This window comes from Nymphaea colorata, chromosome 14 (genome assembly GCF_008831285.2).
Source record: "Nymphaea colorata isolate Beijing-Zhang1983 chromosome 14, ASM883128v2, whole genome shotgun sequence".
Taxonomy (NCBI): domain Eukaryota; kingdom Viridiplantae; phylum Streptophyta; class Magnoliopsida; order Nymphaeales; family Nymphaeaceae; genus Nymphaea; species Nymphaea colorata.
In genome coordinates, this window is record NC_045151.1 from 7,005,825 (window position 1) to 7,031,952 (window position 26,128).

Consider the following 26,128-nt stretch of genomic DNA (forward strand, 5'->3'; position numbering starts at 1 on the left):
TTCATCTAATGCAACTTCCTCATAGGCTACAGCTTCTCTAGTTGAGTCTCCTACTTGTTCTCCACTACCTTCATCATACTCTCTCAACTTAAGCAAGGAGGAATATGATTTGGTTCTAGCTCAGAGGTCTACCCATGTCTCGACTAGCAATGTAGCAATAGATTCGGCTTTCTCTATTGGTGCCCCGACCAGTGACCCAGGTATGATATGGATGATTGACTTAGGAACATACAGACATTGTTGTAATCATCCATAGATGTTTTTATCATTTACTAGGTTCACTACACCACAACATGTCAGATTGGCTGATGGAAAGTTGTCCCCTATTCTGAGTAGTGGTGATATCTACCTCACACCTTTGGACACCATTACACATGTGCTATATGCTCATCGCTTTCCTGTTAACCTGTTATCTGTTAAGCAATTGGCTAGAGATTTACGGTGTAGAGTCATTTTTTATCCTGGTTCATGTTCTTTTCAGGATTTACAAACTGAAAAGATTATTGGTGGTGGCCATGAACGAGAGAGGCTCTATTTCCTTTCTGTCCTTGTAGATGTTGCTGCATCCTCCTTCACACCAAAGCTTTCTCATTTGCAGTGGCATCTCAGATTGGGTCATCCCTTTGTGTCCAAGCTTCGTTGCATTTTTCCAGATATTCCTGCATTAGAGTCTTTCTTATGTGGTGCATGCCAGTTAGGCAAGCATACACGTAGTAATTTCCCTTCCAGTCAAAGTCCTTTTGATCTTCTCCATGTTGAAGTTTGGGGTCCAAGTCGACTTTCATTCACGTTTTTGGTATTACCTTGTTTTGGTTGATGATTTTACTAGAGTTAGTTGGGTATTTTTGTTATGGGATAGGTCTGAAGTCGTATGTATTCTTTAGAAATTTATCAATGAAATAAAAACTCAGTTTGGTGTTATTGTAAAAAATATTTGTATTGATAATGCTCTTGAATTTAAATCTTTTGTCCTATTTTAATTTTATGTCAATCATGAGATTCGACCACAATATACATGTCACTACTCATTCCAACAAAATGGTGTTGTGGAACGCAAACATCAACAACTTCTAAATGTGGTCGTAGCCTTATGTTGCATACTCATATGCCTACCTACTTTTAGGATGATGTTATTCTTACTGCATGCTATCTCACCAACAGATTACCCTCATCTGCTATCCAAGAACGCATCCTCATTCAAATACTATATCCAAATTGTCCATTATTTCATATACCTCCCAAAGTATTTGGATGCACTTGTTTTGCACACATCTTGGGCCCAAACAAAAACAAACTTGTTACCCAAGCTGTCAAATGTGTGTTTATTGGATACTGCCAATCAAAAAGGCTATCAATGTTTTGATCCCCATACCAAGAAAAAGATTGTCAGTGCGGATGTTACATTCTTTGAGTCTCGTCCTTATATTTTCGCTCCAAGTACCACTGTGTCTTAGCTTCCCATGTCTGTTCCCCTTCTTATTCCCCCAGTATCACTTGAGTCTATCTCGTCCTCTCAACCACTGTCAAGTGATCGTTTTCTTTTATCCTCCAATAGTCTACACTCGGCGTCAAGGTCTCTCTCCAAACCGCCCACCAGAGTCTTCTCATGAGGTAAGTTCCAATGATAAGAATGACTTAGGAAGAAATGATGACTATTCTGCAAATGATCTACCTATTGCTATTCGCAAGGGCCAGCGACAGTGCACAATGCATCTGATTTCTAACTCGGTTTCTATGGACCATTTGAGCACAAGTTTGGTACAGTTTGATCGAGATATGGCCAGTCACACTATTTGAACCTCTCACCACCAATCATTATTAGATTCACGATGGAAACACATTATACAGGAGGAAATGGATGCTCTTCTTTGTAGGGAGACTTGGGACTTGGTGGACCCACCAATGAATTGTGATGTTGTTGGCTCCAAATAGGTATTCACCATCAAATATCTTTTTGATGGGTCTTTAGAACGATTCAAAGCTCGTCTTGTTGCTAAAGGCTATACACAGACTTATAGGATAGATTTCTTCGAGACATTTTCTCATGTGGCATGATTAGGTACTATTCGCCTAATTATATCTCTCGCAGTTCATCAAGATTGACCGCTTTTTCAACTTGATGTGAAAAATGCATTTCTATATGGTGATCTCTCTGAAACAGTCTATATGCAACAACTACCTTGTTTTGAATGACAGGGGGAGTGTTTCAAGGTATGCAAACTCAAAAAAGCTATATATGGATTTAAACAAAGTCCCCATGCATGGTTCCATAAGCTAAGTGAGGTTCTCTCTAAATATAGATTTCGAAGATCCCAACTTGATCACTTGTTGTTTATCAAGCGAGGGACTTCTGGTATAGTGATATTGATTGTATATGTTGATGATATTGTCTTCACTGGAGAAAGTACTCGAGAGATAGCTCAGACAAAAGAGTTTCTACAAAAACACTTTGTCACAAAAGATCTTAGTCAACTTTGTTATTTCATTGGTATTGAAGTGGCTCATAATAGTAAAAGGATTGTGATGTCTCAAAGGAAATATGTTATTGACCTTTTGCAGGAAACAGGGTTATTGGGAGCCAAACCTACTACACTTCCTATGAATCCTCGAATTCATATGCACAATGATGAATCAGAAGTTTTTGACTCTCGTTCTTACAGATCTTTGATAGGGAAACTTTTATATTTGACCATCACTCGTCCAGACATCAGCTTTGCTGTAAATAAGCTTAGTCAATTCAGGGAAAAACCTCGAAAAGTTCATTGGGAAGCTGCTTTAATGGTGATAAAATACTTGAAATTAGCCCCGAGAAAGGGGTTATGGTTAAAAAAAAAAGAATGTTTGAACATAGAAGCATATAGTGATGTTGATTATGTAGGATCAGTAAATGACATGAGATCTACTATAGGTTTTTGCTTCCATATTAGAAGGAATCTTATTTCTTGGAGGAGCAAGAAACAGAATGTGGTTGCTAGATCGAGTGTTGAATCTGAATATAGGGCGATGGCTCAAACAACGGCTGAAATGTCATGGGTCAAATCAGTGCTTCTAAAATTGAGAATGTCAGTGAAACTTCCTATGAAGATGTATTGTGATAACAGAGCTGCTACATACATTGCAAATAACTTTGTCTTTAACGAGAGGATGAAACACATTGAAGTCGGTTGCCATTTTGTTCGAGACTTGGTATAAGAAGGAGTCATTAGCACGATTCATGTTTCTTCTGAAGATCAATCAACTAATATGTTTACTAAGGCTCTTCCCATTGAAGATTTCTTGAGAGGATATAACAAGCTGAGTATCACTGATATCTATGCTGCAACTTGAGGGGGAGCGTTAAAGTTTTCTAAAGTCAATTTAAGTCTTTCTAAAATATTAGAAAGCGGACAAAGGTCGACTTATTGTTTTAGCACATTTTAGTAGAGACAAATTGTAAATATGTAGTCAACACCCTAATATGAGATTAGGGTTAGGTGAGAAAAAAAGGAAACCTTCTCTCTCTCTCGTGCAACAGAAAAGAATATTGACAATTAAAGGTCTTATTCTACACAGAAGAAAGTATTTCCATGTTTGTTTCATTGGACATATTTTGAAGTTGATTGACCAATAAGGTATGTGAGATCTACATGAAGCAATTTCGAAAATTCGAGAAAACATAAAGTTTGTGAAAAATATTCCCCAAAAGATTAAATAGATTCATTGATTATGTCGGAAAACTAGGATGAGTAAATGAAAAATTATTATATGATGTGCCTACTCATTCGAATTTACCTTTCTAATGCTTAAGTATGCTTTATATTACCAGAGACTTTTGAATATTTTGTGGTTATTGATACTAATTGCATAGATTAACCTTCGACGGTAAACAAAAATTGTGCAAATTCTTTTTGTCATTTTTTAAAGATATTTTTATGATGCAACTAATGTTTTCTCTTTCATTAAGAATGTAATAGCGCAACAACAAGACTATTAGCAACTGCTCATATTGTAGCCAATAATCTTATTGGCAACGGCCTCTGCCCTAGCGATTAGCCGCCGTTGTCCTATGTAGTATTGTGAATTGCTTTTTGGGAGTTGCCAAAAAGCTTTTGGCTGACATTTTAGAAATATCGAGGAAAATGTTATATTATTTACAAGCAAATATACCACATAATGTGAGAACATGAAGAAATAGAAAAACCAACCAGAAAAGGAAACATAAGGTAACATGTGAACTTAATGTCAAACTAAAATACTTCTTAGTAATAAAGTGAAAATAAAAAATTGTTAAACTACAACAATCCATTCTGGAGACTGATATAGGACAAATCAATCTTTTACAGAAGTGTGCTAATAGTGAATTTGCCAGTTGAGAAGAGGAATAAGTTATGGAAAGGGAAACTGCAAAGACACTGATGGCAAAGGCGGAGCAAATCCACCCTAAGATCTGCAGCCAGTTGCCTCATTGGAGAAGAGATGGTACAATATTGGAGCGGCAGCCACATTGAGCAACAACAACAGCTTCATTGTCTTGATCTGCGAGTCCATTTAACCACATCCACTATATATATACACACACACACACAAAGTAGACAAAGAAGGATTAAGACAAAAAAAACAGATAAGAGGCATACCATTCTTGAACCATGCATATGCTGATACTTTAAAGGGTTTTCAAATACCACTTAGTGATATCTTCACTAAGAAAGGTCTTTCAGGATTTGGGTCATATTAACATTGGTTTATAAAGGCTGATCAGAATGAGAGTAAGAAAAAGAACAAGCTTTGTGTATACCTCCAGCAACAATGGTAGTTTTCATGGCCTTACACCTGCAATTATCATCATATATGTCCAACTTCAGCACCAACTTTTGCTGAAAAACAGAATAAAAAAGCGAACAATCACCAGAAAACAAAACCAAAAGCACATGAAAAGTATACAAATACATAATGTAATTAACCTACGCATCTTTGAAGCAAAAAACTGTAGATCCTTGCTAGAATTCTTGAGAACCAACAAGTCTTAGATCATCAAAGATTTTAGATATATGGCAATTGAATGCCCCCTACTTCAAATGCATTAGGAGATTTTGTGTCCAAGGGAAAGCAACTGAAAACTTTTTCTTACATACAGTGGCTCACCTAAATTGAAGCATGAATAAGGAAACAAAAAGGAGTATGTTGGTGCTTTCTGGAAAGATTAAAGCAACCAATCACAGATGATAAAAATGAACAAGAGAACAATAGATCAACAGAATCTTCACACAGTGATCAGCTAACAGAAATACATTAGAAGATGTCAGCAATGCTCTCTCTCTCTCTCTCTCTCTGTGTGTGCCTGCATAATGTGAACATGTTATGTATTTCTTGATCTCATTTACTACCGAACGTGTTATTACAATAAACTGTTTTTTTACTTGTTGAACATCACATAAGCAAGCCCAAAAGGCTAACACTTTTTGAACATGAAAACATATAGCTTGTACAAGTCTTAAAAAGCTAACAGTATTTATCTGCTAAATCAAATTCAGCTAACCAGCAACTGTAATTTGTGAAACTGATTAACATAGTTAAGGCAGATTAGATTAAGATATCACTCTCTCTTGTAAGATCTGACTTTTTTCTTTTGTTGGTTCAGCATGGGCCCGTGATAAGACAAGCCTATCGATCACACATCAAAGAACTCCACTCATGGTTGCGAGAAAACCAGAATAGCAGGTGGTTGTAGCAAACGCAAGTGATTGACCACAATCATGAAGATGTTGATCCTTCCATCCTCAGGAATATTTGACGTGAACAAAACAATATTTTCTTGCCAAATTTCAGGCTAAGTTGACAACCGCCACATCTGCAAATGTTGTATTGCAATAGGTTACTGTGTATACTAAAGATAGAGAATACAACCTCTTGGAACTTCATAAAAGAAACAATGCTGCCTCCAGTGCTTTATTGTCATGGTTACACATGTTAAGGGATGAGTAATTAATACCAAGGAACAAGTGATTCTAACACAGAGATTTAAGTACCTCTAATGGACCATCTTTCTAAAGGGAGGCATCTGTTGAATACTCGTCTGGGACCTCCTCTTGATTATGATGAACACAAATAGGATAATCTCGTACTATGCTAGATCCTGGATTGTAACAAAACACCTTTCCAACCTGCACCAAGAAGTAACCTGTATCTGCTCAATGTGCTTGTTGATTGTCAACTTAAGATTTTCCAGTAGCAACAGCCGTATCTGATCAATTGAAGAAACAAAAAGTAAAGTGCCAATCCCAGCAAGTGTCAATCAATATCAATCTCTATGTTTGATCAATCAAACTGTTTTACTTAATCATTGGATAGCAATGAAAAGTTATATAGACTGTAAATGACAAGCCATCAATATCAAGAAATACAGAATCAAGATTCATAAAGCAGATTAATAAAGATTGCCAATAATTGATGTTGATGACTCACCAACCCCGTTTTCATGGTTTAGGCTGCTCCCATTTCGCTCAATTAAGTTTATCTACATGGACCTTTCAATTTTTGGAACACCTCAACAATCAACATATGTTCTCTATATAGATAAGAGACTCAACCATAGAAATGACTTGAATGAAATGTTGAAACAAACTGCATGGTAGCTTCAACATATAGAATTGTCCAGTAATAAACTATTTTGAAAAACTTTTGAACCAAATAACTTGCCTTTCTATTAGGCTAATGCCTATATCCAATCTGCCTAATTCACCCCTCTATTTTCCTCGCACCCTATCTAAATGATGTATCAGACTTATGCTTGACAAGCCAAGCAAAAAACTGTACTATGCACCATGAGCAAAATATGAATATTTAAAATTTGTCATGAGAATAGATTACACAATAGAACATATGTATATAATTAAACTAAAATCAAATTAATAAGAATATATATATAAAACAACCTTCTTCATATATAATGTGCCAGTTCTCTCTCTCTCTAGTCTCTCTCTCTATATATATATGGATATATATATAGAGAGAGACTAGAGAGAGAGAGAACTGGCACATTATATATGAAGAAGGTTGTTATATATATATATATATATATATTTGTGCCATATATAGCAACTTGTTACATTCACAAGCCAAAACAAGAAAGTACTAAACAAAGCAATAGTTAAAAACTTAAAATCTACCTCTAGGCTTCCACCTTCTTGATATCTTTCAAATAGTACATTTGGATCTAAAAACTAGAAATTTGGAAAGATAAGAAAGTTTGATTCCATGTTTCATGGAATTGGTAATCCAATACATAGGTGTGGTGGAACTAAAAATGTTTTTCTTAAAAAAAAATCATAAGCATCCTAGATAAAAGGAAAGAGTGAATTTACTCAATGACATGATCTAAAAGTATTTTTCTTTCAAGTTTCAACTAAACAACAGACATCATCTAGAAAAAGTAGAAAACAAGTTATAATTGTTCACATTCATGAGGAGGCCTCTTGTTTTGATGCAAGCGTGCTTCTAGGTCCTTTGTTAGGAGACAATGGCCCTCTTCATCACTGGTATCAAATATCCACATCTAGAAACAAATAGAAAAACTTGTTTCAGTTAATAGACTTGAAAAGAAAATAGAGAAGCCAAATATACCTGATCTTCTTTCAAACGCAAGATATGTAGTTTCATGCACACATGTTTTATTGCATATCAGAACACATATAACCCATTTCTATGGAGCTACAAAGTTTCTGTTGTATGTATTTTTGCTTGTTTGCCCTTGAGGACTTGTATATGTAATTATGCATATAATTAATGCCACGACCATGCTTTTGCAATAGAATATCATCAGAGCATTTCAACTCATTTGCTCTATTCACACTCCTTTCTGTCCCTGTTCCTACTCTCTTCTTACATAACCTAAGAAAGAACAAAAAAGATATGTTTTTCGACAAGAACAAAAATATTTCTGGCATAAATTAATTCAAAACTTGATTCTTATAAAATCAATCCCATGTCCATAAATTTCAATTTGATTGGGAAATTAAGCAGACATGCACATTTCTCGTAAAAAATGTGGAAAAGCGGTAAGACAACATGAATAGCCAAACTCAAGAAGTAATGCTGCCAATTTTCTTTTAGTTCCCACCTTTTGCTATTTCTGGAGTACCCGAATCATTCAGATATAGATGAAGTCAATACCTGGAAGCATGTACTCAGTTTTAGTTTCAGGGTAAAAATGATTGGGAGGCATAGGCAATTTTGACGTGCTACTTTCAAATATATTCACTACTTATTTCATACAGTCTAACAAGTGGATTCGATTGCATGCACCACAAGGCTGTAGAGGTGACCTTCGAATTTCACCTCATCCTTCTTCAATGCCTTGAAAATTCTGATTCTTAGAAAGAGTGTCAAGAATCCCTAGAGGAAACTTGGTCCACTAGAAACATCCATCAGTGGGACCAATTCTTTCATCCCAAGCATTCCTATCAGCAACATTCCAAAGCTATAAACATCGGATTTATGTGAGACATGCCTGAAATTGCCATAGAATACCTTAAGAGCAACGTAACCACTTGTGCCTTTGCTTCTGTAATAGTTATAATGCTTTGCTCCTTGAATATGATTTTGCTAGACCAAAATCAGAAATCTTTGGTGTATAGTGATGGTCCAGAAGAATGTTATGTGGCTTGACGTCAAAGTGGATGATGCTTTGAGCACAACCTTGGTGTAGGTACTCAATTCCCCTGGCAATGCCTAGTGCTGTATCATATAACCTTTCTGGCCTGAACATGCAACGATCTGCAATTACGGTGTTTGTAATCTTCTCAAGTGAACCATTTGACATGAATTCATACACAAGTACCCTTCAAGACCCTTCAAAACAGAAGCCAAGGAGGCAAATCACATTGAAATATATTTGGCTAGTTAGGTATAAATGTAACAGCATGGGATGCCTAGGATCTGTTAGCTGAGAACACAAAGTTCATGTCTCAACATTGAAGTTATTAAAAAACATAAAAATCACTCTTCTGGGATGACAAATGGACTAGGAGCAAATCATGGCATGAAAAGGTTAACAACATCTGTTTTACCACCTTGGGCTGTAGGTATTAGAATGCATACTTTTGAGTTATATGGTCATTAATAGAAACTAGGAAATGGGAGATCACTAAGGACCATTGAGAAATTCTAACCTGTATGCCTGAAAACATATGTGTGCATGAAAAATAAATGCATATACACATACAAGTAGATACACACAAACACAGGCTTAAAGGACTGGAATCATATGCTAAAGCATGTGACTGATCAAATTAATGGGCTGGTGAAGGACATGCAGTAATTGCTTTGTCCATTCCATATGCTAAAGCATGTGACCGATCAAATCAATGGGCCTTTGATCAGTTTAGGGATAGTTTGATTTATGTCTGAAGAGCGTATAAGGAAAGAAATGAAAAATATAGTGATACATAAGATCATTTTTTCTATTTGAGAACCCAATTAAGGATACAAACAAAAATTAAGACCGAGCCTAAAGCATAACACATACCTTAGGATAAACCAAGTTCTAATTCTAGGTTACATATTCTTTGGATGTGGATAAACTACATAAGATGATCTAGATAAAGTAGTCGAAGTTGAACGTTCCCCACGATCCAAAGACTGCCAAACTGACCTGATCGTGTCTTTTTCTTAATCTATATTAGCAAGTCAAGAGAAGAATTTTATTAGGTCACAGAAGGATCCCGACAAAACAAAAAGTAGGAGAACTTATAAAAACACAAGATGATATTAAAAAAAAAGTCATTTTTCACGTCACGAGGCCTATAATGATGTTAAATGATGGAGTTCATGTAGCCAAAATATTGATGTTATGCCTGGGCATAAACATGTAGAGCAAAACTACACCTAAGAAAGGAGAAGAATAACAAGGAGTGGGAGGAGAAAATAGACTTCCATTTGTTAATCTACTTATAACACTATTAAGCTGCATACCACCTGCAAACAACTCAGGCACAAACTTGTTACATGGGAAAGAAATAAAGTCATCATACATGTTTGACTGTGACATTAATGAATGAAAACCACTTCTTCATGTTGTAATCTTTGAGGGGAAGTAAATCAAAATCAAACTGAACAGGTATGGATGAGTATAAAATAAGTTTTGTAGTTATTTCCTTGCATAATGAGGATATGAAAGAATAAAGAAAAGGAAACCTGACAAGTCTTCAACAGACCACATCTATCTCTGTTATCTGATTATCTCCTCAAGTTCTGGAGCCTGCCTGCTCCTTTCTTTCTCTTTCGTTTTATTATCTTGATCTAAGGGAATAGTCATAGTATTTGGCTTAACACGACAATTAGAAAGCCTGAAAAATGAAATATAAGAGAACATTAGACTGATTAAAATTTGTTTCAACATGCTGTCCTCATTTCTACATTCATGTTTTAGTTCTCCTAAATAATTTAATATACTTTACATTTTCTACAACACTTGACCAAAAATCTCCAACTTGTGGCTGTCTAGCATTACAAATTCCCAATAATTCAAAAGCATGAGATACATAGCTCAATTTTGGTTAAAAACATCAACAAGAAAGAAGTGTTAAACCATACTTGAAAGATGAGGCAAATTGTCACCCAACCAATTCAACGTGCAACTTGAAGCTAGCTACTTTATCGCCCACTTTGATTTTACGTTTCTGTGAGATATATACACGAATCATTTCTGGCATCAAAGGGTATACCCAAAACAAGTAGTGGAAATAGAAAAGCCAGCAAAACCACATGTATGTTATTGTCCATTACAATAAAACACGTGTTAAAAGATCCAAACTGTGACTCAAGGCGAAGAACCTAGAACCATGATGCCATACAAGCAAAAAAGGAAGGGGAAACAGAGGATTGGTGCAATGTGATTGATTAGCAAGAGCGAAACAGAGATATCAAAACAAGGAAGGGGCAGACCGAGCAGCCTCTATGTGCCCGATGCAGCTATGGCTGCTGCGTTGGCTGTCCCGGTGCAGCTATTACTGCTGCTGTGAAATGGCGATGTACCTAATGTCGACCACATTGTACCTAATGCGGGCCAATGCTCGCTATTGATCTGCACTGCACCTCGTTGATGTTTGAGTCCTTGATGCAGATGTTATACGCATCAGCCATGGCCCATTTATGCACGTATAGTGATAGAAAGAAAGAGAAAGAAAGAGGATCATCTTACCTAATAACGATGGTGGCGACGTGCTGCCCCAACACTCCCTATCGTGAAGGGCTTCAGGAGTTTCTAGATTCTCATCGCCATACTGTAATCCACAGATTCTTCATCGTCATCCTCTACAACACGATCTGGAGCTTGAGTGCGCCGGATCTATCATCTATATTCACCAGCTCTTCGGGCTCTCGATGGCGTGCTCCTCTTTGGCTCTTTGTTTTGCTTCCCCTCCCTCTCGACTTCTTGATGGCCCCTTCTGTGTATGTGTCTTGAACCTTCTCTCTCTCACTCTCTCTCTCTCAACAAAAAGTGGTGTGCTCTGTTTCTCTCTCTCAACCACCAAAAACTCTCTCAACCAAAAATACGGCTCTCTCACTCTCAACCAAAAGATGGCTCGCTCTTTCTCTCTCTCTCTCTCTCAAAAAAATGGCGAGTGAATATAAGGACTCATCCACGACGGCTAATGCGGCAAGCAACAATCATTGCAGACGAAACAAATTGTTGTAGCGTAGCAACTAAGATTTATGCACATTTGCATGAGCATCTCTTTCCCAAAATGAGTATATAATATCTTTAACACATAAAATGAAAGAAAATTTTGACAAATATTAAAAAAATTATAATGTCATATTTGCAATTGCTGTCGTTTTAAACTTCGACAAATTGAATGATGATGATGGAAGAGAATAATTTAAAAATATTAAAATCAGCCTTCATAAATTGTATATTAAATAAAAAAATATGCATTCTACAAGTCAAAGATGATCTTCAATTGCAACTCTAATACTAGTAATCTTGTATCTCAAATTGATTTCAATAGGTAATATATAAATTCTTTCTCTGCCAATTACTTCATTTGGATTTACAAGTTGATTTGAAGAACAAACTCTATGAAGTTTAGAGTGGTGAAGAATTTGACATACATTATGGTGAAAGGAAAATGAAAACAAGTACCAACTTTTATCAAAGATGGCTCAAGATGTCTTGGCCATTCCATTATCTACACTTGCATTATAGTCTGCATTCAGTATAGTAGAAAGAGTTGTTAACGACTATAAATGCTCAAGCACTTCTCAAACTATTGAAGTGCTAGCTTGCATGCAAAGCTGGTTCAAGATCAAGATAATGATTTATGTGAAAAGGTAATATGTTTAATATTTGTCTAATCAATTAACCCTTTTCTTATGGTACTAACGTGATTAGGATCATGTTTTTGCAGTTTATTGAAAGTAGAATATTCTTTTGGTGGTGAAGCAAAATGTTGTGCAATATAAAATATTCTCATGGTATGTTTTTTTTATCATACGTTTTATGTATTAACTGTTTAATCTTTTTATACATGTTTTTTCCCACGTAAAATCTTGTTTTGCAGTTGATTGGAAGTGGGATATCTTTTTTGGTGAAATAGCAAAATGATGCAGCATATAGTATGATATATATTTTGTTATCATATGCTAAGACTTATGTATATATCTGTTTAGTTCACATCATTTATGCTTTTTTTTTAATGTTCGTGTGTTTTTGCAGGTAATAAGAAACGAAAAAAGATCTTAACTATTCCTCCAGAGTTTAGAAGAAATGAATAAAAAATCAAAAGGGATCTCAAGTATTATTTTAGAGTTATTTAGAACATGGGAGAAATGAATAAAAGATAAAAAAGGATTTTATTTTTGTGTTTGACAAATTCGTATAAAATTTGATTACTATTTTGGTTCTAAAATTCAAATGTCTAATTAATTTATCATTTAATTCGATTTATTTGCCAAAAATTTTAGTTTTAAGTATGTGAAAAATATTCATTTATTGAGATTTATGTGAATAAAGGATGTGTACGCATGATATTCAATTTTGAATGTGATTCTTACCATATTTTTCTCATATTCAAGTATGTTTCAAAGATTTAGATTTGAATGTGGTTTATATCATATTTTTGTCAGATTCACGAACATGATATTTCAATAGCTTCATGAATCATGATTCATCACCTCAATAGCTTTCTTGATATTGTTGTGGGAGATATACATCATAATCTATGTTGCAAGGTCATATTAGATGAGGAGTATGACTCATCTATGGTGCAGTTTGTTGTAGACGATGAGCTTATCAGGGGAGAACTTGTTAGATCTTAATGAATTTGAGTTTGTTTTTAACGAACAACAATGTGATTTTGTAAAGTCAATGATAGGGCTCGAATTGGCCCGATAGACCCGGGAATGAAATGGCCCAAAATTTTCCCTAGGTGGTTATTGGACACCAGGTCCAACCCATGACACATTTAATCTGGGCCAGGTCAGTCCAGATTTAAATATGCTGGTAATGGGCGGGCCGATTGGAGACCAATTTGGGTCTGGAAACTGTTTCCAATTAACGCTGGGGCGTGGGGTCGGGTACCCGGTACCCAGCCCGACTTGGGCCCGAAAAAAGGAATCGGGCCAGTCCGAGTGGGACCAATTGAGCCCGGTTCGGCCTGATAAAATTTTTAATACATATTTTATTAATATATATATATAATTATAATAATTTATTACAATTAATTATATTTATATATTATTTTATATTAAAATATATGTTTTCAAATTTAATCGGACTGGGCTCAGGTTTTTGGTGTCGAGCTAGGCCCGGGCCTAGGTTTCGGGAGTCGGGCCGGCCCGAGCCCGACTCCTTATTGGGCCAAGTTGGCCAGATGCCTAGGCTTACTTTCAATGTTTTTTTTTTTTAAATAAATCCCTTATGTCAGTTTTTTAACAAAAGTGCAGGGGATATAGTAGAACATATAATTTATCAAAAGGACCACTAGTCTGCACTGAAAACATGCTGGAAATAAAAGTAAAGCAGAGTATAACAAAGTAAATGGTAGTTTGGGAAGAAAAACAATGAAGATCACTGGATGGGCTTACTCCAACAACTAACTTCTATGAGAAAAACACCAAAATACTGCAAAATCTTGTTCCTAAATCTATCAAAATATGAAGGAAAATAAGATTAAACATGCTGGAAGAGTGGATTGCAGACATAAAAAACACTCAACCTCTAGAAGAAAGGAAGGAGAGCACCTATGGTGAGTGCTCCATCGAGGGGATAAAAAACGAATAATTCCATTACAATCCAAGATTCCAAGGAGTTCTCCTACATCAAACCAGATGTTGTAGGTGTACAACTCATCTAGGAAAGAAGGAAATGATGGAAACGTGAAGAGTGCACCAACTACAAAAACCCTCGAAGTTGCGGGGTGCGAAAGAACATTCGAATTCCGATTGGCTCTGAGACTCCTGCAAAGGATCTACAGCAAACTTGCAAATGGTAGCAAGGAAACAAGTGAAAAGCACAAGAGAATGAAAAAATACTTTGCAATTATAAAATCTCCTATCAATGGGTCTCAGCCTTGGTTGAACTTAGATCTATGAACTGACTTGCCTCTTGGCTCCCTAGATGCATTTTGCAGTTAATTCACTTCAAAACACCAAAAAGACAATATCATCTCCAATTTATCCTTGAAACATACATAATTGAATACATCTGTTCTTAACACTAAAAATTAACTCAAACATGAGTTTAAAATTTTTAAATGAATGAATGAAAAATGTAATACAAAATGGTTTAACTTATGCATCATCACCAAATATTAACTTCACATTCCAATATTCATTTAAGCACATACACAAATTTAAAAAATATGTAAACATACTAAAGAATCCATAAATAATTTGAATGGCATAAAAAACATATACTAAATTTTACGAACCGACTAAGAAAAATGCTTGAACTGGTTAAAGAACCCTTGAATCAGCCCAAAATTTGGACGTAGTAGTACAAAATTGGGTAGAACCTAGTTCAAAGCACCCATACCAGCCCCAAATTAAGCTGAATAGGTTGCAGAACTGAATGAACTAGTTGGGAAGACTCCTGAACTAGTTTCAAACCAAATGAACTAGTTCAAGAAGTCACGATTCGGTTCATATACCATCTGAAATGTTTCCAGATGACCCGAACTGGTCAAAACAAGTTGAACTGGTTCGCAATGACTGAACCAGTTTGAAACATCAGAGTACCGGTTCTTGTCCGTGGGTGACAAAAACTACTGGCATCACGTGGCAAACCAATGGCCATCGCCTTCCCCCCCTCTCTCTCTCTCTCTCTCTCTCTCTCTCTCTGTAATAGAATGAGTGAGGGAACTGACGAATCCCTCCCATCGGTTGGCGAGAGCCGGACGCTACCAGCAAGGTATCAGACCCCTAGGCATAGATGTGGCCGGTGTTAGTTATATATGCTATGAATTTTCACGTGTTATTTTAATAATGAAAAAAATGTTAATGATTAATAAAAAAGAACTTTTTGTAGAGAAAAAAAAAACAAAAATAAGATTTGGAGTTTCGATAAAAGTAAAACTTGTCATGCATATCGTTATAACCAATATATCCATCTAAATAGTAAAAAAAAAACAAACACGTTTTTTTGTCTTAGTCATGGCATTATTATTATCTCATAAATATTTTATTATTTTATAAATATTATCTCATACATCTATCCGTTATTTTATTATCTCATAAATCTTTGTTATCTCATACACATTATCTTATACTTATGTTTAGTGTTATCTTATACATTAGTCATTATCTCACACCTGTATGTTATCTCATACACATTAGCTCATACCTATTTATTATCTTATATTTATTTATTTTCTTATATCTATTTGTTATCTTATACACTTGTTATCTCATGCACCAGCGTATGCTTGTTATATACACGGGAGTGACGTAGAGAACTCGGTGGCAGCTGGCAGCTAGTGGGGGCTACTCTCCATGCATCTCTTTTTGACAGTGGCAAGGGACCTGGACGACTCCCTTGCACCTCTTTTTTTCTTTTTTTTTCTAAATTCTAGAATATAAGCAACGTTGTTGTTGGTATTCCATCTTGGAAGGGCACAGTGACCCTGCCACTTTCCTTTTCTTGTTGGATTGAGTAGGAAGGAGGGCTCGACGGCCCTTCCTCTAGTTCAACTGAATGAGAGGGCATTCAGCCGTCTCTTCCTTGCACTAAACAAGGACATCCCGACTACACTCTTAACTCTCTTTAATTTTTTCTTTTTAACAAGAAAACAAACTTACAAAGCCCAAGTGCCCAACCCAAGCAGTACATGCATAAGGCCATTTATCAACCTAGCTACTATAAAGGTTGAAAGATAGTTCAGAATGGGAGATTTACCAACAAAAATGGGAACCACACAAAGAGATATAATATTGAGAGATAAAAGAGATACTCGACAAGCTGAACTGAGAAACCAACCAAACAAAATTGAAAATCTTATATTTCCATAATTCAGCAGAAGACAGATAGCATTGATACCACATGTTGGGCTAATGTGATGATGAAATACAAACTACAAAATTGTATATACTAAATCATTAAGATTGAAACCAAATAATTTGTAGCATAAACATATTTGAGTCCATCGCATATTCAAATAACCTTGGTTTTTAACTCCCTAATATCCAAATCAATGAGTTTCATTTCTGCTATCCAATTAAAATTAACAAGTTCATTTTTAGCTTGCCAAATGTTGGTGATTTATCATCATGGTCTAGACCCCAATCAGTCTCATGGTTTGAGGTCTTCGCCAAGCAAGTTCACTCAAAATGGCATCTATCTCATTATTTCAAAACAATGACTTTTATGCATGATTTTTCTCATTCTAATCCTCATGTTTTGTGACAATTTTCTAAGTACCTTGCTAGAAATGATGGACATTCCATGAGTGCCTCTCCATGTGAATGATGAATGTAAATGATAAATGAATCAAGGGTATGGGTTGGGATTTCTTCTATTTTTAAAAACTAGGAATGATGTCCAGCTTAGTCGATGCGAAGAAAATGTACATGTTAATGCATATGTGAATGCATTCCCACAATCATGTTAACCCATTTGAGCCATAATTCTGTTTTTCAAAAATAAAAAAAGGATGTTTCCAAAATCTGATTTAAAGAGATCTCATTCGTGCAATATTAAGGGAATACTACATTGGTTTTGGCAAAAATGCCATCCTTTTATCTATGTAATTGAATGAATAAATGAATAAAAAGAGAGTGAGAGGAATGAAGCATGGATGCTCTCTTGAATGCATGATGGATTGGATCTCAGAAAACAGTTCCATCAAGAATTGGATCTACTCAATCCATGAGTATGATTCATCTTAAAATGAAACAAATAAAAAAAAAAACTCATTTCAACTTATCTCATTTATGAAATTTTCAAAATATCTATGAATTTGAAAATCAATTATTAACAAGTTCATCTAGTTCGGTTTCAAAAGAAGCTCCTAGATTCAAAACGAATGTTTTGATCAAATCCAAAATCATTATTGAAATCATATTCCTACCAAACATATTTGGAAACATGCGCTTCCAACTATCCTATCACTTTCAAAATCAATACAAATTATTTGTCAAGCCATTTTCAACTGAAAATTAATCTTACAAAAATGCCAATCTAGACAAATTCATAAAATTTCTCTAGAGCCATACAAAGAATTTTCAAAAAAAAGTTAGGTTTTAGATCTAAGAAACCTACTTTGCCAACACTTTATGCCAAAAAGAAGTTGAAATCAACTTGTCCAAACCAAATCACATTTCTAAACTAAGAGCTAATGCTCTATCCTAGAGGCTTTCACAAATTTTCCTCTCCCAAAGAGAAGTTATTCTCCAAATCCCTAAAATTCTCAAACAATGAGTTTTAATCATTAAAGTTTTTCCATTTGTTCATACCACGATCTTCTCGGTGACCTGCATGTTGGATTTTGTTTGAACATAAAATTTTAGGAGAAAGGGACCCACTCATCTGTACGTGGATCGACTATTTATGCTGTCATTAACAGGAGTAATCGATCAAAGGTCTAGGTTTTCTCATGCTTTAACAAGTTTTTTTTTTTTGTGCAGAGATTGAATTTTAGATTTTGGAGTTCATTTTGAACAAGACTTGGATTTGATTGAGAATATCTCTATATTTTGGAAATGAGAGATTGGAAATTTGTATGGGATCATTGAATTAATCTTAGATTGTAGTAATTGATCATTGAATTGGTCCAAAAATTGGAATTTTGAAAATTGAGAATTCACATTTTGGATAGGACTGAAATTAAATTAGGGATTGAAATTGAATTTTTGGATAGAATTGGGATTTGAAATAGGATTTTTGAAATTGAATTCATCAGTTGTGAATTGAAAATGGGAGATTTTGGCTAGATATTGAGACTTCTTGGAATTGAAACTTATTTTTGAAACCAAATTTTGGTTTTGAAAATTGGATTTGGATCTTAGAGATTGAAGTTTCTAAGCTTGAGATGGCCGGAAACCGACCTATATTTTGGAAGAGTTGGGAAAACTTGGTCTCTTTTGAAGAGATTGGAAAATTTGGATTGGACAAAATCAAAGTTCAAATATGAGATTAATTCAAAAATCACATTCCAAATACAATTTTTCAATCTCCAAAATTTCTGTAATATAAAAATATTCTCAATAAAATCCAAGTCTTATTCAAAATAAACTCTAAAAACCAATCTCTGCACATGCATGTAAGGAAAATAACTTGTCAAAGCTTGAGAAAACTTAGACCTTGGGTCGATTACCTCTATTAAAGGCAGTAGGAATGGTTGATACTCATACTGTTGGGCATGTTCTTTTCTCCTAAAGTCCATTTTCAAACAAAACCCAAAATTTCACCGTTTCACACGGTTTTCCTACCTCCACAGGTCACTAGAAAGATCGGGGTGAGAACAGCTACCAAAAGGGGCTGAAATCAAAACCTCTCACTTTTTCAATTCATGAAATTACTCTCTTCTACATAATCCACATCAAATTGACAAGCGAACCTCCAATTTAATCTCACTCATTAAATAAGGATATGTTCATAGCCACATTTAAGTATAAGGAATCTCTAAAATAGAACAATCATTAATATTATAACAAAATCAAAGCTAACCATCATGATTCAAGAAGAGTTATCTAAATTGTCAGCTCAAAATAAGAAGATTCAAACAAAAGTCATGAAAGCAAAGATGGAAACCCTTGTTCCCTAAGTTGCAACCCATTTTTTTTATCTTCTTCTCTCTCTATTTCTCTCCCACACTCTCTTCACTCTTCCCTCTCTATAGCTCCCTCTTCTTCCACAATTTTCTTATCCTCTCACTCCTCAAGCTCTCTTGTTCCCTTTCACGTTCTCTCTAACCCTCATTCTGTTCTCTCTCACAGTGAAAAGGAAAGAGGGAGGATGGGTGTTTGAAACTCCCACAACTTTTTAAAATTGACCAATCTTTTAACAAAAAAATTGAAATATCTCTCTTTTTCTCATTATTTTTTCAAATATGCCCCTAAGGAAGGCTACGGGCGTGATAAAAAGAAATAGATGTGCCTGGGTGAAGGCCGTGGGCAATCAGACAAAAGTACTTCAATCTGATGGGGGTTGTCAGCATGCTATGAAGCTTTAGTCCTCAATAAAAGCCATTGGCAAGAAGTCTAGACCAATAATGGGTGACTAAGCAAGGGACATGTAGTGGTAAATCTGGACGGTTAGCAAGCGAACCCAATATCCCACTTATTGTATCAACCGATGAAAATGAACTGAACTTGCATGTAGAGTGCACAATCTATTTCTTTTAGGCAAGACGGCGTTAGAGATTAGGCAAGACGAAGGGCAGCGGAAGAAAATGAGAAAAAGAAGGGGAAGAGACAGTAGCTGAGCCACATATAGATTGGTGTGGGCAGTTGCAGACACAAGTTTCTCAATTTTCTTTCATTTTTGCATTAAAATCATTTAATATTTACTTTGTTACACATGTAAGTGCCCCTTCAGGTATGAAAACCAATGAATCAGTGCATTCCAAAAAAATTTTCTAGCTCCGTCACTGGAAGAGAAGAAGTAGAGAGGAAGAATGTGGCAAAGAAAATGAGAAGGTCATGCAGTGGGCATGAAGAGCAGAATAAAAAGGAGAAGGACAAGGAAAAAGGAAAAGGAAGATGAAAAAGAGGAAAAAAGAAGAAAGAAATGAAGGAAAAATAAGAAGAAAGATAAATAGAGAAAAAAGGGGGCGGCGAAGGGCCAACATGGCCATAAGCAAGCCAACTCACCAGGTGCACTAAAACTATGAAAAAGATCAACATATCATGGTGCTACGCCAAAGCTCTCAAAAAAAAAAAAACATGTCACACAATCGAACACAATGTATAGGGAAAATTGAAGGTGAACACACCATTGAAGGCCATAACAACACATGCCTAAGGTAGGGGACAATTATGTGCATGGCCATTAATATAGAACTGGCACACACACATACACTCTGAAAAAAGTTTGTGCAGGTTTAAAGCAGAGACTTTTAACTTGTGGCAGAGTGATGAACATTGTAGAATGCCAGCCAAAACAGTAGAAAAGCAAGTCCCTGAGGGGCATAACATAGATGGTCGGCCTAAGTGTTGCACTAATGATACATCCTCAGTCCTATTCTCACAGGTGTTACTCCTCTTAACTGAAAATGGTGGTATGCACAATACTGGAGTTGAAGAGTATACCCTATGACCACCCAAGTCCCGAAGTAGCTTGAACCTAAAGGTGGGGAGAATGGGGATGGTTTTATCTTGTTGCAAAATGCCAAAACAATAGAAAATCAAGCCAACAGTAATTGGGCTATAACAAAGAATAGATAGCAAGAACCTCAAAGACTTAGGGGCAGCATAAAAAAGAGACAGGAAAATAGATGATTGGACCAATATAGCAACAAATTTATAGCCGGCCAAGGTGATGGGAGACAACAGCAACAAAGGCCAGAGGGTTGGAATATCATTGTGGGCAGGTACGTGTTGTTATTGTTTAAATTTATATATTGTATGCTATATGAAGAATAGACATGTAATTGTGACCAATTGGTTGGGGTCTGGTTGTTATTTTTGAGACTATAGGTAATTTTCATATATGTGGATATCAGAAAAGGATTTTGGAGCCATTGATGGGCTCAATCCATAGATTACTTTAAATGTATGGTAGTGGTCTGTATAGCCATATTTACAGATCAATTTATTCTTCCCATCAAATAGCAATTGCAGTTATCTAATGGTTGTAGAAGACTCCATCCTTGGAACCAGCTAGGAGGGGACGTCCAAATGGGCTGTCCTAATTTTTTGGCTTTTGAAAATACTTGCTCAATTTCCTTGACAAAGAAACTAGTGAGAAGGGTGAGTCTTTTTGGACCCTTCCTCTTGCTTTTTCAAAAGTTCTAGATGAGGAGTGGATTAACTCGATCGGGTTTGAACTGGGTTAAATCTGGATTGAGATTTTTGTAAATTGTCTTCTTAAATAGTTTTTAAGAAAATCGAAGAAATCTTTCACTCTAGGCGATTCATTCCTAGATTTTTCTCCAAAGAGAATATATATATATACATATATATATATATATATATATATGTATATATTATATATATATATATATATATATATATATATATATATATATATATATATATATATATATATATATATATATATATATTGTTGTTGTTGTTTGCAATAGGTGGATCGGCACATGCGGGCATACACGAAGATGCCCCAGACATCCTTTTTGAATAGGGAAAGGGCTTTCTTTTGTGGTGAGGAAATTGTGCAAGTTATTTATTTTGTTAAGTCGGTAATGTTACTAATACAATGGTTGTAATATATATATGTGTGAATATTGTAGTATTAGCAATAATTAAATCTTTATTGAGTTATAAGTTGTTAAGCCATATATTACATCTCTCACGATTTTTATTTAGATATGCTGTGCGTGATGTTTAGACCCGTCATGATATGCATACGTATATACATACAGTTGTATATGTTGTAAGTCCACGAGTGCACTAAGAAGATTTCAGTAAATGTACTTCTTATAGCTTTTCTAATAAAGATTGAGTTGGATTAACAAAGCATGTTTGCTATAAGCTATTTAAATGTTCCATGAATAGGTGCACCAAGTTTATACATTTTTAGAGTGATGGTCTCGTTAAGAAATAGATACGAAATGATTGAGATGAGAAACATGGCAGGTAGATTTCCGTTGAATGCTTGATTAAACCTTTGCTAGAAGATCTAACTTAGAAGGCCTGATGATGAATTATCTAAGCTAGACCATATATCGTTTAGCTTAGGTGGATGCCTCTGGTGGTGACCAACCAGTAATAAGATAAACCATGAGCTATATGCTTCATAACACTTCCCTGGAGTCTAGGAACTTGAGGCCAATGAACTCTTCACACTCCTTTTAAAAATCCCTCCTCTCCATACATATTGTTAATGTGGGAACTATAAATTAATGGAACTAGAAATTAATGGTCAGAAGTTTAAGGGCGCAGAACCAATTCATTCTGCTTGTAGGAACTACTTTGAAGAATTTTTTCAAGACAATGAGGGCCAAAGGAATCGTATCGTACACATATGGTCTTGGTCCCTAGGTCGTCTAATGTCACTGTCATCAAAGAATTTGGCACCGTTTCATTAAGCAACTGCATTTACAAGCTGATCTCTAAGGTAATTGTTAATAAAATGAGTAGATATGTCAACAATTCAGATACTCACATATTCAGACATGGATTTGGATTCAAATATGAATAAAGAAAATCATATCCAAATTTGAATTTGAAATCTGATTTCACAATCCAAATCCGAAATTGACCAACTTTCGAAACGGAAGAGCATCGGATATAAGATATTTGTTGAAAAATAAATCCAATTACAATCTGATCGAATATTTACGTATATCTAAATCCAAATACTATTTCAAAATCTTTTTCGACGCGGGCTACAAAAAAAAACATATACTGGAATTTCACCGAAATACGCATTGGTATAGGTCTACATTGGTGATTTTGGCCTCCGGTCACTGCCGTTGGAATAGGCTATACCGGTGAAACTGAAATCACCGGTACAGATATACAGTGGTGATCATGATGACCCGCTGCAGATTAATACGCCGATTGGAACTTCAGTCCGTGTTGGTGTCTAGCGGTGAATTTCATCGCCGCTATTGGCCCATTTTTTAAAAGTAAATTCCAAATAATTTAAGTTTTCATAAGTTTTTTTACATAAACCCTATGAAAATATAAATATATATGTATAATTAATAGACATAGAGAGAAAATGTTAACCATGAGAATGATAACTGCAGTGATGTTAGAGTAAATTCCACAATCTCTAGTAATCACCTTGGTTGCAACTCAAAGAATGCAGTAACTTGTCCTGCAAAAGAGTATAACAAATGAAGAAATCTACAAGCAAAGAGAAACCATCAGAAGAATATTAGAAACACAAACTTTGGAAAGCAAAAATGAAAATTAATTAATTGACCAATCATATTAGAATAAAAAAATTAGACGTGATAGCTAGACAACATCCACCAATCAGATTAGCGCCTGCTTCTTGGCATTGTATGATAAATAGTTTGAATTGCAGATCACCAAGCCCTTAGCATGTAAATGAAACCATATACAAATTTGTAAATAATGAGAAACAAAATTTAACACTAATAGAATCAATCAAAGTCTGAACATGTAGAAAAAATCCCAGATTTAAATGTGGATAAATACAAGTACGACCAGTGCAACATATAGTCACTCGTAGCATTTCAGCTTGATCTATTCTCATAAGCATTTCGGATCTTCAAAACCCACCATGCCTACTATGACACCAAACCAAACTCAACATAACTAAGAAAGGAAGACATTAACGGTCCGTGAAGTGTATGAATTTCTTAGAAAGTGGATAAAACAAAGAAGTAATATCAAATGATGGCCTTCTATAGCAACATATCCTAAAAAATTACTTGTTATCTTATACATTATCAAGTAAAGATCACGTGATTGTAAGTGGTTTTTTTTCTTCGACAACTGTGATTAGGCCTGGGCATCGGACCGGCTGCCCCGACCACATAAAACCCGGCCCAGGTCGGCCCGTCGGGCCCAAAGACCCGGCCCAATTATTTGATGGGCCGGGCCGGGTACTGGGCCCGTCGACCTTGCCCAAGGCCCAGCCCCGCCCGTTTTTGTTAACTGGCGGTACCCTCGTTTAACATGGAGAAGTCCACGACCTACTCAGCAGAAGGCAGTCCATCGGCCAATCTAAGTCCCTCGCTTCCCCCCTCGTTTCCCTCTTTGTTCATAAATCACTAAAACCCTAAAGCACAACGAATCTCCTAAAGCCCATTCACGCATCCATGGAAATGGAGACTTGCGCAAGACGAAACCCTCTTGCCTCACGCTTACGGTAAGCCGCTTACCTCCTTGGACGATGGCTGCCTCAATTTTCTCCTCCCTCAGCCCCTGCTTCCTCTTCTCCTCCCTCAGCCGCTGCTTCCTCTCCTCCATCGTCGTCAACGACGAACCTGAAAATGCAAAAAGGGAGGGAGGGCGCGGACGTCCAGTAAGCCGCTTACCTCCTTGGATGATGGCTGCCTCAATTCTCCTCCCCCAGCCCCTGCTTCCTCTCCTCCATCGTCGTCAACGACGAACCTGAAAATGCAAAAAGGAAAGGAGGGCGTGGCGGAGGAAGGAAATCATCGATGACCTAACGGGCCGTCCGGCCGGGCCGGGCCTAGAAAATGATAACCGGGCCCGACCCGTGGGCCGAGAAGTTGAGCCCAATAAAGAAAATGCTCTACCCGAACCCAGCCCATACTGGGCCGGCCCGACGCCCGCGATATTCTAGGCCCCCTTTTGTTCCTCTGCAAAAGAACAACTATTGTAAGATGGAAGTGACAATGCATAGAGATATATATAGCTTTACTATGCTCTATAGCAAAACAAGTGTTAATTGTAACACGTTAGTTTTGCGTTTTATGTGTTATGTTAGCATGTTAGCAAGTTAGGATAAGTCAGTAACACCTTATAAAACAGCAAAAATAAAATGGCAGATTGCATTGAAGTGTCAAAATCATTACAAAGTGATATGTAGTAACTCGAATTAAAGAAAAGTGTCTAATCTAATACAAGATAATTTAAAAACAAACTAGATCTAATCTATATAAGAAGAAATCTAAATTCTCAAGAAGGATTTGATGGTTTCACTAAGTTTTTCTTCTATTTGAAGTGGAATATTTCTTCAATGTCTTTATCAACTTCCTTCATGGCTGATAAGCATCATCATCTTACTCAGAGTCTAGGATATAAGTGAAGACAGTTTTTCTTCTGCTTGAGTTTCAGGAACAATCTCTGATAGAACATTTTGTTCTTCTTTGCCAGGAACTACCTCTGGTAGTGGCAGATCACCGTGTTCTTCTGTATCAAGAACAATGTGCGGTAAAGATGGCATGTGTTGTTCCTCAGTGTCGGGAACAACTTCTCTAGACATAGTGATCTCTAATAATGTAAGTAATAAACACAGTTAGCATAGCAGTTAGTTTTAAATGTAAAAGTGTGATCCTTAAGATTCATATGGATAAATATATACAATGGATACCTCCATCAGGCTTCTTAAGAACACCACATGTAATATGTTTGGAGTTATACCTTAGCTTTAATGCAACCTGAAGGGCCCCAACCAATTCATGGCCTTGATTGCTATCACAACCCCCAATTCCATTCACATAAACAGAGAGAGAGAGAGAGAGAGAGAGAGAGAGAGAACTTGTTTGGAGCCCAATTTGATCACTATAAAAAATAATAGGAGGAGATAGTTTGCTTACCAGGACAAAATCCTTGCAGCAAATAATCCTGGTGTACCTTCTCCAAACCACTCAAAATTCTATGGGCCTTCAAGAAATGGTGATCTGCACAAACAATAGCAGGGTTCGGAACACATAAATCATAAAATTAAACCATTTCAAAAGTACATAAAATTGCTCGCTTTATTAACTTCCCCAAAAAATCAAAATTTAATTTTTTAGGGAAATCCTCACGTCATCAGCTGGTAGATCCTCAAAGGTTTTTGTACCAATTCAGATGTAACATACAC

The 26,128-nt window shown here is 36.0% G+C and overlaps 1 long non-coding RNA gene across 11 annotated transcripts; it reads right to left on the minus strand.

Moving 5' to 3' along the window:
• Nucleotides 1-4,215: 4,215 nt before the first annotated feature.
• On the minus strand, nt 4,216-11,604 carry LOC116267596 (uncharacterized). 11 transcript variants are annotated; one of them, XR_007572082.1, is made up of 9 exons: nt 11,177-11,604; nt 10,570-10,655; nt 10,171-10,322; nt 8,506-8,826; nt 8,096-8,148; nt 7,435-7,531; nt 6,006-6,140; nt 4,775-5,827; nt 4,216-4,540 (listed from the first exon to the last, which is right to left on the minus strand). It is a non-coding gene; the product is annotated as an uncharacterized LOC116267596 (long non-coding RNA). The 11 variants fall into 11 exon arrangements; XR_007572081.1 differs by having other exon boundaries at nt 6,006-6,220; XR_004175634.2 differs by lacking the exon at nt 8,096-8,148 and adding an exon at nt 10,921-11,088 and having other exon boundaries at nt 6,006-6,220.
• Between the last annotated feature and the right edge of the window lie 14,524 nt (nt 11,605-26,128).